Source organism: Notamacropus eugenii, chromosome 2, assembly GCF_028372415.1.
Source record: "Notamacropus eugenii isolate mMacEug1 chromosome 2, mMacEug1.pri_v2, whole genome shotgun sequence".
Classification (NCBI taxonomy): domain Eukaryota; kingdom Metazoa; phylum Chordata; class Mammalia; order Diprotodontia; family Macropodidae; genus Notamacropus; species Notamacropus eugenii.
This window is the reverse complement of record NC_092873.1, coordinates 402,093,570-402,105,840: the sequence shown is the minus strand read 5'-3', so window position 1 is coordinate 402,105,840 and position 12,271 is coordinate 402,093,570. Positions and strand designations below refer to the sequence as shown.

Below are 12,271 nucleotides of genomic sequence, written 5' to 3'. Positions count from 1 at the left end.
AACATTTCTCCAAAATTTGGATTCTAGATTTCTTTTCAACAAATTGCAAGTTTGAACTTTTCAATTTATTATTTTGAATAAGAAATAATCAGGATTAAAATAGTTTGCCACTCTTTAAATTCCTCCTAAAAAGTATTTAAGAAAAAAATTATTTAAAGCCATTTTAAAGTAATAATTGATTTTTCATTAACCTTTCATCCCACAGACAGGAACCATTTATAGACAAAGCTGACATTCTCATTATAGATCCAAGACTATTAAAGTCCCTTCCAAGCCTATATCATCAAACTTCTCCTAAAATCAGAATGGACAGAAACAATCTCATGACAGAAGTGATAGTCTTTAATTTGTATCAGAGTTTGATCATTGCTGACTCCCTCTAACCCCCCCCCCCCCCATTTAAATTGTATACCTAAATAGTTTGGCAAAATCATTAAGTGAGTTGAAACATATCTTTCTGCTATAGCAAAAGGGAAGATAAGTATTCTCCACGGTTTAGTGGATCGGGAAAGTCAGTGCTAACTAGTTAAGTGATGCTAGATAGGTTGCTTCACTTCTTTGTCTCTCATCTTCTCTTTCCATAAAATAAGACTAGATAATCTCCAAGTTCCCTTCCTCCTGTTCTATCATCCTAAAGTTGGTTATATTGAAAATAAGAACTGTTAGTCTCAAGATGAGCAACTGGGTGAGAAAATGGCAGTATTTCATGAATCAGTCACCACTACTAGAAAAACAGCTTAGCATCATGCTGCTATTGTACATGCAAAGGATAATATATGTTTCCTTTATATTGGTATTTCATAAGAATTCCTGTGGGTACCTGGGATTACTTTTTAGCATTCACAATTTTTCAGTTTTTACGGATAAAGAAAGAAATTGTTACATTAGGCAAAGTCAAAAAAGCATTTCTATAATACCTCTTGGGCATAGAAGTGCCATGGGAGATGGTAAAGACTCTAGGCATTGAGATTTAATGAGAATGTTGTGACAAGTGCCTCTGAAAGGACATACAAGTAAATACTTAAAAACCTACAGTAAGTTCCAGTTAATATAGCCAGGAACATCTGTATTATTGAATAGTGAAGATATGCTGAAGTGAATGAAATGATTGTTTAATCTGCTTTTGGAGCATAGAAGACTTTCTAGAAGAGATGAGATTTAAGGACTTTTTTGAAGAGATAAAATTAATTGACCAAAATTTCATGGCATTCAAGGTCATTGAGTTTCTTCTAAAACATAGACATTTCCTTGTTTGTTTTCCAAGTAATTTAATTTACTAACAGAGACCCAGCCAAAGTAAGGAAGTTTAGGCAGAAGAACCTCTATTTAATTCAGCTTCATAATACTCCAAGATTGCCAACCAAGCTGACGCCAAGAACTTAAATGGCTGCGATGAACAAAGCAGGAGGGAACTGACCCTTGTTTTTCAACCATCAAATTAGGCTCCCTAGAGAATTCATTTCAGAAATTCACATTTTAACATTTCTAATCAGTGTAGATCTAATAAGGGATGCCCATGTTACCTTTAAATAGAAACTAAAAAGCCATGTGAAATTCAATTCATCATTATTTTTCTTTTGGATTTTTATTTGGATTGCTCATTTCTTTTTACTTTAATTTTTAATTCTTTATTAGTTCCTCAAGATGGAGTTTTAGGTTATTTTTCATAGCTTTTACAAAATAATCCTCATAGTTCCCACAGCCATTATCAAAGGTGATATATTTGTATTTAAGTGATTGACAAAATCATATTTGAGAGGTAGAAAATATATACTAATCAATATTGAATACTTACATTTTTTGAGAGACATCTCTTCCCAAGAATCTCACTCCTTGTTAAGCAAAATCATGGTAGCTGATATAGATTTCTGGGATTTCTTTTCCAACTCCCATTTGCACCAGTTAAGTTGAATCCCTAGAAGGCAACTTAGCTACATGTCCTCTTCAGGGTGCTAGGGATATCACTGAGAGGTACTGGGAAGGGATGTGGGTATGGGTTATTCATCTAATGTTATCAGCATATTCTCACACCAGTGTGTTTCACCTAATACTAGTTCATAGTTATAGTTAATATGTCTTCTATATCATTGATTGACCCAGAGATTAGAGCCCTACTACCAATGAATTAACATCAATGAGCTTTTATAAAAGGACATTTATTGTCTCCCCAAATCTCAGTCTCAGTCTCTCTTTCTTTCACACACACACACACACACACACACACACACACACACACACACACACACACACACACACACACACAGAGTCATATTCTCATTCTTCCTCTCACTCTTGCCTAGTAGCATGGGTAATGAAGATGAGCATTCACCTAAGAAACCAAGAGGGAAAATGTCCTCATTTGCTTTCTTTGTGCAAAACTGCTGAGAGGAACACAAGAAGTAATCAGATGGTTCTGTGAACTCAGAATTTTTGAAAAAGTGTTCAGAAAAGTAGCAGACAATGTCTGCTAAAGAGAAAGGAAAATTTGAGGATGTGGAAAAACTCTAAGTTTCCTTATGAAAGAGAAATGAAAAACCTACATACCACCTAAAGGAGAAACAAACCAAAAAAGGTTAAGGATCTCAATGTACCAAAGAAATCTCCTTTGGCATTTTTCTTATTCTATGTCATACATAAATCAAAATGGAATATCCTGGTCTTATTACTGGAGATGTGACCAAAACAGAATTCAGAGAGATGTGGAATAATACTGCTGCAGATGACAAGCAACCTTATGAAAAGAAGGTACTCAAACTGTAAGAAAAATATGAAAAAGCTATCACTGCATATCAGACTAAAGGAAAACCCAACGTGGATAGAAAGGAAGGAACTGAAAAGAGCTGAAAAGAAAAAGGAGGATGAGGAAGATGAAGATAAGGAGAATGAAAAAGATGATGAAGTTGAAGGAAAGGATGATGATGATGAATAAATTGGTTCTAGAGGAGATTTTTTCTTATCTATAAAACATTTAATATCATACCCCTTAACCCCTCAGCCCTGACACATACAACTTACTCCTTTTAAAGAAAAATAATAAATGTAAGGCTAAGTTTTTTTTTTTTAAACTGTACCGTGTCTTTTTATTTAATTTGTATAAACAATGCTCTGAATATGCCTTTACCTAGCCCTGTCCTTTTGGAGTATGTTCAGTAATCACAACCTTGCCTGGAACAGTACAGGGGCTATAAATTGGTATAAAAATTTAAAGTAGGTTCCTATTGATACACAGCACAATTTAGTTTCTTGTAGGGATATAGTTCATCTTCATATGATTACATCATATGAAATAATTGTTGTTCTGTTAGCTAAATACTATTCTAATTGTAAAAAAAAATTGCAGCTGTTTTGCTGACATTCTAAATTCTTCTAAGTAAATTCAATTTTTCTTTTTTTAAATTAAAAAAGGACATTTACTAAGAAGAAATAGAACAGAAGTGACAAAATATTTCTTTCTATAAGAGGGACATGGTCCTTCCTCTTTTACTTTGGTTCCTGGGGAGAGTGGGTTCAAACTTAAAGCTGGAGCTACAAAGCATTTATCCCATCAAGTTCACTTCTGAATGTAGCATAGCCAATAGCGGAGGTGCTCCTTTGCTCAAAGAGCATGGGGTCATGGCTGCTTCTGGGGTGGGGTAAGCAATTTGTTTCTGAGGATTGGGCTGGCACATCATCTGATGCAGCTCCTGAAAAACTCTGGTATGGATTACCAACCTTTTGAGTTCTCATATGACCCTCTACCAAAAGAATGAAGACCCAAACAGGAGGTGACTTAATCCCAAACAGGATTGCATAGTAGGTAATGTGCTCACGGACTCATAGTGGCTCCAGGTAGTAGAGGGTCTGATGTCCTTCCCCCAGCTGGAGGCCCTTAGCAGTTTGTCTTCTCATTGGAAAGCAGCCAGGGAAAGAGACTAAGGTTAAATTGTTGGAACCCTTTGAAGTTATACTCAGTTCTAGTTCAACAACCAATCAAAAAGCCCCTCTTAGATACACCACCTATGATTGTAAGATACAATCATAGGTGGTGGATAACAGAGCCTTTCATTCTCTGGAGAAGGTTTATCAATAAACACAGGAGAGATTGCCTTAGGCAGAGCACACTAGGCATGCTCCTGAGGACTAGGCTTTTATTGGGCAGCCTCTCATTACCTCTGCCTAACTCATGCTAGAAGGTTCTATAGATGGAATTCTCAGGTGTAAATTGTAGTAGATAGTTATTGAGATTCAATTCAGTTTTGAGATTTGATTTTTTTGTCCCCCTTAACTCTGAAATCTCTGAATTTCTCTCCTGTTTGCTTTCTCTGTCTTTCTAAATATATACATATACATGCTGGCACATGAAACTTACCATATATTTGTAGTGGTTATCTTTAGAAAAAGGTTTGAAAAATAACGCAAATTCACTGTTCTGTGTTCTGTCTCCCTTAACAGCAGTTCACATATGGAGGTATAAATACAAACCAATGTGAAGCCTTGCTTGAGGTGTTACAGAAATGATGGTATAGTTGAATCCCATCCTGTCCTTGAGTATTACTTTGGAGGGGGAAAGGCAAGGCAGTTGGGGTTAAGTGATTTGCCCAAGGTCACACAGCTCATGTCAAATGTCTGAAGCTGGATTTGAACCCAGCTTCTCCTGACTCCAGGGGCTGTGCTCTATTCACTGTGCCACCTAGCTGCCCCAACTCTTATTTTTACTTGCTGGCACCTTTCCGACATTTCTGTGGCCACCTGGAGGAGTCCACCCACATTTCAACAAAATATAGCCCTATGATATATGGCTGATGGCACCCACACAAACCTCATAGTGTGCACAGTCAAGTCTTCAACTGTACAGCAACAGACTTCAGTTGATTGGAGGGTTAAAAGAGAAAATGAATGGGCTTCAGATTCTCCTAACCTCTCTGCAGCTTCTCTCAACAATTCAAAACTGATCTCAACTAGGTGGCACAGCGGGTAAGACACTGAACCTTGGGGTCAGTATGATTTGAGTTAAAATATGGCCTCAGATACTTCCAAGCTGTGTGACCCTGAGTTTAGTCACTTATTTTCAGTTTCGTCATCTGTTAAATGGAGATGATGGCAACATCTGCCTTCCTAAGCTGTTGTAGGATAAAATGAGATATTATTTGTAAAGTGCTTTTCAAATATTTTTTTTTGGATTTCTTCACATTATTTATTTATTTTTAGTTTTCAATATTCACTTTTATAAGATTTTGAGTTCTAAATTTTTCCTCTTCCCTCCCCTCCCTGCTCCCCAAAATGGCATGCAATCTGGTATAGGCTACACATATACAGTCATAGTAAACATATTTCCACATTAGTCATGGTGTAAGAGAAGAATCAGAACAAAAGGGAAAAACCATGAGAAAGAAAAAACAAACAAAAAAGGAAAATAGTATGCTTTGATACGCATTCAGATTCCATAGTTCTTTCTTTGATTGTGGATAGCATTTTCTATCATGAATCTTTTGGAATTGTCTTAGATCATTGCATTGCTGAGAAGAGCTAAGTCTATCAAAGTTGGTCATAGCACGATGTTGTTACTGTGTACAATGTTCTCCTGGTTTTGCTCACTTCACTTGTGCTTCTTGAATCTTAAAAAATATGTAAATGGTAGCTGTCATCCTCATCATCATTATGGTTATAATGATCATCTATGTCATAAAAATGGTATTTGACTAGACGACCAAGAGTACAGGGAACTGTATCAATCCAGATAATAGGAACTCTTGGTACTTTAGATCAAGAACTAAAGAAACCAGCCTTTACAAACCCTACTATCACAGAAGACACAAGGAAACAATTAAAGTGTTAAAATGAGAAAGGTATTCTTGTCTGATAACAAAATGCTAACAAATTCATAGTACTGATTAACTTAACCCATTTTTGTATAGATGGATCCATTGACATTGAATATTTTCATCTCATTTTCTGATGGTTTTCTTTGACCTGGAGACAGATTTTTTCCACCTGATTTTTGCAAAATTTGTTCAAAGGTTTTTCTAGAATTCTATAGATATCAACAAAAGTAATTTAGTCAATTCACATTTTTAAGGACCTACTATGTGCCAGGCCCTGTACCAAACACTGGACATTTAAACAAAATTTAAAGAAAAATTTAAAAGTCTACTCTTGAGGAGTTCACTACTAATAGGAGAGACAACTTGAAAATAACTATGTACAAGTGACATGAATAAATAAAATGGGATAAATTGGAGATAATCAACAGAGGAAAAGAGCTATCATTAAAGAGTGAGGTGGGGAAGGGAAGAGAAAGGCTTCTTGTAAAAGGTAAAATCTGATTTGATTTTTACACAAATCAACTCAATTTTTGCCCTTTATCTTGAATCTCCAGTTCTCATTCTATGTAGTCCCACTACTGATCGCCATGGAATACAGCAAAAGAGGCAAACAAGCTCAGGAAATCTTTGCAAATGTTTTTGTTTAAGGAAAATCTTGGAAGTTTCAACACACATATCAATAAAGAAGAATATTTTGTATCCAAGAGTACTTAGAGATTTAGACCCAGAAATACATTCTCAGAGGATATATGCACTGAAGCAGAAATTGACAGGATATTGAAATTGACAGTATAGCTTTCAAAGCTAGATTTCTAGGTGTTAGAAATGATGCAGAAAACACCGTTTACTGCTTAAGGAATATATGATTTCATTTGCATATGTAATCTCTGTACTGCTATAAATCATTACCCCTCTTCACTTTATTAGTCTTTCTAAGTGATTTTGCTTTCCCCCCACCCCATATAATCTCCCATTGGTTAGCCTTCTGGTAATATCCCTCTATATTTTTTCACATTAGTCCTCAAATGACAGATATGTAGTCCATTTTCATGCTTATTCACAAAGCTTTTATAGCTTAGAAGGTCTGGCTAACATGCACAATAACAGTCTGTCAGTCAGTAATAATTTATTAAGTACCTACTGTGTGCTCAGTACAATGATAACTAAGCACTGGGGATACAAAAAAAGGCAAAAAGATTGCCTGTATTCTCAAGGAGCTCATAGTCTAACAGGGGAGACAATATGCATAAAATATATACAGGATAGATTGGATATAACCTAATGGGGGAGATGATATGCAAATGACTATACAGAAATAAGCTATATATATAGGCAAAATTGGATATAATCAGCAGGGTGAAGGGATTACAATTAAGGAGAAATGGGAAAGGCTTCTTGTAGCTAGGTGGCTCAGTAGATAGAGTGTTGGCCCTAGTCAGGAAGACTCATCTTCCTGAGTTCAAATCTGGTTTCAGATACTTACTAGCTGTGTAACTTGGGGCAAGTCAATTGACTCTGTTTGCATCATTTTCCTCATCTGTAAAATGAGCTGAAGAAGAAAATGGCAAACCAGTCTAGTATCTTTGCAAAGAAAACTCTAAATGGGGTCACAAGTTAGACATGACTGAAAAATGACTGAGCAACAGCAAATCTTGTAGAAGGTGGGATTTTAGCTAGTACTTGAAGGAAGCCAGGGAGAAACATAGACTTCAAGAATCCAGAATTGTTCCTATACCATGACTGGAATTTGTAAGAGTCTTGTTTCTTACATAATAAAAATGTCTGGATCACTCTTGGTGAGGATAGTAAAGAGATATATTCTACCATGCTAGAAAAGCAAAGGAGGAGGAGAAGGAGAGAGAGAGAGAGAGAGAGAGAGAGAGAGAGAGAGAGAGAGAGAGAGAGAGAGAGAGAGAGAGAGAGAGACAGAGAGACAGAGAGAGACAGAGAGAGAGAGAGACAGAGAGAGAGAGAGAGAGAGAGAGAGAGAGAGAGAGAGAGAGAGATAGGAGAGAGCTAGTGAGCACAATTCAGAGGATGTAAAGCCTCTGGAAGTAATAGGGAATGAGTCATGATTATGAGTTTCTTAAGTATATGTGGAAAATATAGGAGTCCTGAATAGCAAATTCATGACATTGTATGAATGCAATTTAAGCACCACAGACAAGTAAATATTTTAAATGCAATAACTATCCTGATGTTATTGTTAATAAGACATTATTTGGCAACTTCTCAGAGACACATTAGATTGGTCAACTTTAGTCTTGATTCTTAATGAATTTTTTTGCTGCATTTTGATGACTTGGTTTATAATTTTGACAGTCAAAGAAAGAAAGAAAAGTAAGGACTAGAAAATAGCAAATAGCCCACAAACATTGTTAAATACTCACTGTTTTAAGTGTGGCTGTAGTTCTTTGCAGATAATAACATATAGATGATAGGCTATGAAGTAGTCTTGCCTTGTGTCCCCTCTCTCTGGACATTTGTACAGGGTCAGGATGAGAATATAGAATATAACATTGATAGGGAAAGACTACGTTTGCCAGAATGCTATAAGTCAAAGGCATCTGTCAAGAAATAGGCTGTTGGGAGGAGAGTAAAGAAAGATATGAGTGAGAATAGTAACCATATATGGATCAAGAACTGGACTGGGATGATAGAGGTGATTAGGATGGAGAAGAAAGCTTCTTCTTAATCAACAAGTGACTGAGGATGGCTTGCATATGTGAATGTCTAGTGACTTGAAATGAGAGGCAAACTTCAACTTCACCAAAATTTCCAACTCCTTACCCTGACTATAGAGATACTTTTTCTTGGCCTTCCTCCATTACAGGATGAGTATTTTGAGCAAATGAAGACCCAAACTACTGTGGAGGGAAAGGTAATGAGATTTTACTTCTTAGGAACATGGCATGTTTTTTTTTTTCTATTGCATTACTATTCACTTCTATTATGATTAATGCTGCTTTTTATATTTCAGTGCCACTGGGATCTTTCATTTGCTAGTGGTTAAGTCACCTTAATATATTGACAATGAGCTAACTAGGAGTTTCCTGTAACTCCTAAATTTGGATGGGGATAAAAGAGCAAAGATTGTACTAATTATGAGAACCTCCATGATAGGAATCCAATCAGGCTAACAGAGATGTGAGTCTGGCACAGCAATTAGGTAATAGATATAGGATAATTGAAGATTATAAAGACAAATTTAAAAAGTAATCCAAAGAATAACCAAGGGCCAATTCTTGTCTTTCTCTGGCTTTCCATGGTTTGTATCTGCTGTACTGAAGTATGTCATTAATTAGTTCAAGACATATCCCCTTTAACGACATTTTTGAGCAAAAGTTAATTAAAATGTTTATTAGTGAGTTATCAAACCTTATCAATCAGAATTCTGAACTTTTGTGTCTTTGGAAAAAGTAAATCTGGATGAATTCTTCTGAGTCACAGAAAATGCCTAGAAATTGTTCTACTATAAAAATGGCTTCAGTTTTCTCATCTCCAAATGGGGCGATTGGACTAGATGATGTCTACCACCTCTTCAAGTTATGGATCTATGATACTAGGATTTTATGAACTTGTTCAATTACTAGCTTAGCAAATTAATTACCAGGCAAATATGATATAAAATTTAGGCAAGTAAGAACTTGGAAGAAGATTGGCCCTTTAAGTAAAACTGCTAGTAATGTTCCTTAGAGATGACAGCAGTTAGCCTTCGATGGATAACTAAAGAAAATTTGTCCCATAAATGCAAAAAAAGAAGAAAAAGAAGCAAAGGAGAACATTGTTACATCTGCAAAGGCTTTTAAAGAAAGTCTAAAGGGAACTGAAAAAAAATCAGAATACAATAATGTTACATAAAGGACACGAGAAGTTAATGGAAGACCTTAGCAAACATACTAAGACAAGATGACACATAGGACGTAGAAGAGACCTGACATGAAATGAGAAAGCCCAAGAAATTCATGAGTACCTGAAAACTGGACCTTGCCAGGCCTAGAGGCCTGTGTGGGCTACCCGAGTCTTCTTACCTCACCTCCGAGGTCTTCGGTTGGCCAAAACCAGATGCTCATATGAGAGAAAGGACGTTCCAGAGTCGAAAAAGGGTTGAGCTTTATTTCAGGGTCTCGGTTACAAGTGCAGGGATGGTCTTCCTTAGGAGGAAGAGGGGGAGATTTCCTAAGGAGGCTAAGATCTTAAGGGATTGGAAGTAGAAGTACAAGCGGGGAGAGAGGGGGAGGGGAGAGAGGAAAGAAGAAAAGCGGAGCCTACTGTCCTCTTGGCTCCTCACGTGCTAAGAGAGCTTTCAGGCTTCCTCAATCCTACTTAACCTTCAGCCGCATAGTTTGCATCTGAATACCGTGCTGTTAGGTAACTAGGTGTGCCCAGATCTGGGACAATCTCGAAGGCGGGGAGATCTCTCTCCCATCACGTTTCTCACGGGAAGAGGCGGAATTACTCGAGATAGCTCGGTTCACCTCGATTCCCTGCCGTTTCCTGGGGGGGTCTCGTGAGAGCTCTAAGATTTAGAAGCTCCCACCTTTACCCGCCCAAGACTGTCCACACGGAATTGAGCTTCCAATCCCAACAGGACCTATTTTTTTAAATTAGAGGGGAAAACAAAGGAAACTTGGCCAATTAGTAAGCCAAGATGATACTGGTAAAACTAGCTCTTGAAAAATCAGATAAGGCAGTACTTGTGAAAACTTGAATGCACAGACTCCCCCTTATGAAATACTTCCCAGGGATTTTACTAACAGATTTAATGAACCACTTTCAGTTATTCTGAAAATGATGGGGACCTGGCATGATGCCAAGAATATGGGGAAAAGCTGCTAAATTTTTTTAATAGGCAGATTGCAGTCCTAAAAATCTGGTGTTAATGCTTTGGACAATTATGGGATAAATGTGAAAGAAGAGAAGGATGATGGCAGGACTGAAAAATTGTTCCAGGGTTATCTAGTCCCAAAGGTGAAAAAGAATTCCATAGTAAAGCATAAGCAAATGCTACCCCCAACCTTAGGATCTCAAAATGTGATATTCCCATAGCATCCTTTGTTGGAAAGGAAGTAGCAGAATCTCATTTTTGTCAATGAGAAATTAAGTGTGATCAAATCAGTATCTGAGAAGAATGTAGGCATGCTGATTTCAAGTCTTTTGGCCTCTGCACTAAGCATATAGTGTCACTCTTCTAGAAATTAGTGTTAGCATTCACTATGCACAAATATGTATATATCTCTCTATCTGTCTCTGTCTGTCTTTCTCTCACTCTGTCTCTCTGTCTCTGTCTCTCCCTCTCCCTCTCTGTCTCTCTCTGTCTTTCTCTATCTCTGTCTCTGTCTCTCTCTCTGAATCACCCTGCATTGTATGTGGTTGTTTATTTGATTGGCCATTCAGAAGGTAATCTTTACAAATGTAGAATCATAAAATGAGCTCAGAGGTCATCTCATCCAATCCCCTTATTTTATACATGAGAAAACTGAGTTCAAGACATTAAGTGACTTGCCAAAAGTTCCAACTTGCCATAGACTTACAATAGGGAAGTTTCCTTGGAAAGTATGACTTAGTGAAATGACTAAAATTTAAACCTTTTCCCATCAAAATAATAATAACCTCAAAGCAAGGGATATATTTGTTTGAGAACTGATTTTCCTACAATTTGCAGAAATTATTTTTGAAATCATCCAAACATTTTACCATGTTAACAAAAATGAATGTTACAAATAAAAGTTTTATTTGCCCAGAAGTCTGCAAAGGAGTTGGTGGCTAATTACAAATATTATATTATTTTCTAAGCACAAGTCAGTTTTTATAAGCTATAAAACATCTGCAGCATATTTTAAATATTTTAAAATTGAATTTTGTAAAAACAATTCTTGACCATGAGATCCTACGGTTAGAAGAATCTAGTTCAAGCCCTTGTGGCATGCAGAAATCTCTATGATTTTCCTGACAGTTGAAATAAGAGGAATGTGTGTGTGAAAGTATGTGTGTGCATACAAATTTTGAGAATGGCCTGTGTATTGAACTGAATTACTTTGATTTTTTTTTTCTGTAATGGTAGCTGTATCCATCTGTTTTGTTTTTCTCATGGTCTGGGTGGGTGGGAATGAGATAACAGGTAAGTAGGAATGTAGCCATAAATCCTAGCATGCTTCCTAACTGGCTGAGAGTTTATTGAGTGCAATTCTAAAAAAGTGGGTGGGCAAATATCAAAATTGAATGTTCTCGGATGTAGAAGAAAACATTCTTGTCTGATGTTCATAGCACATGCTAGTGGATAACCTAGATATAAGTTTCTTGACTGGGGAACTATAAACCCTAGGGTAGATTTGGAGGAGGGAGATTTGTGAATTTAGATAGCCAAAAAACATCATGTCTTTATTTCAAAATAACTGATTTCCATTGTAATCCTAAGAATTTTATTTTATGCATTTAAAATAATTATTTTAAGAAGTCTGTAGGTTTTG

General features: G+C 36.5%; 1 protein-coding gene and 1 pseudogene across 4 annotated transcripts in view; both read left to right on the top strand.

Annotated features, from left to right (window-relative positions):
- RGS7 (regulator of G protein signaling 7) overlaps positions 1-12,271 on the top strand; it is a 699,575-nt gene that overhangs the window by 125,236 nt on the left and 562,068 nt on the right. The window lies entirely within an intron of this gene.
- On the top strand, positions 2,262-3,202 carry LOC140524100 (high mobility group protein B1 pseudogene; annotated as a pseudogene).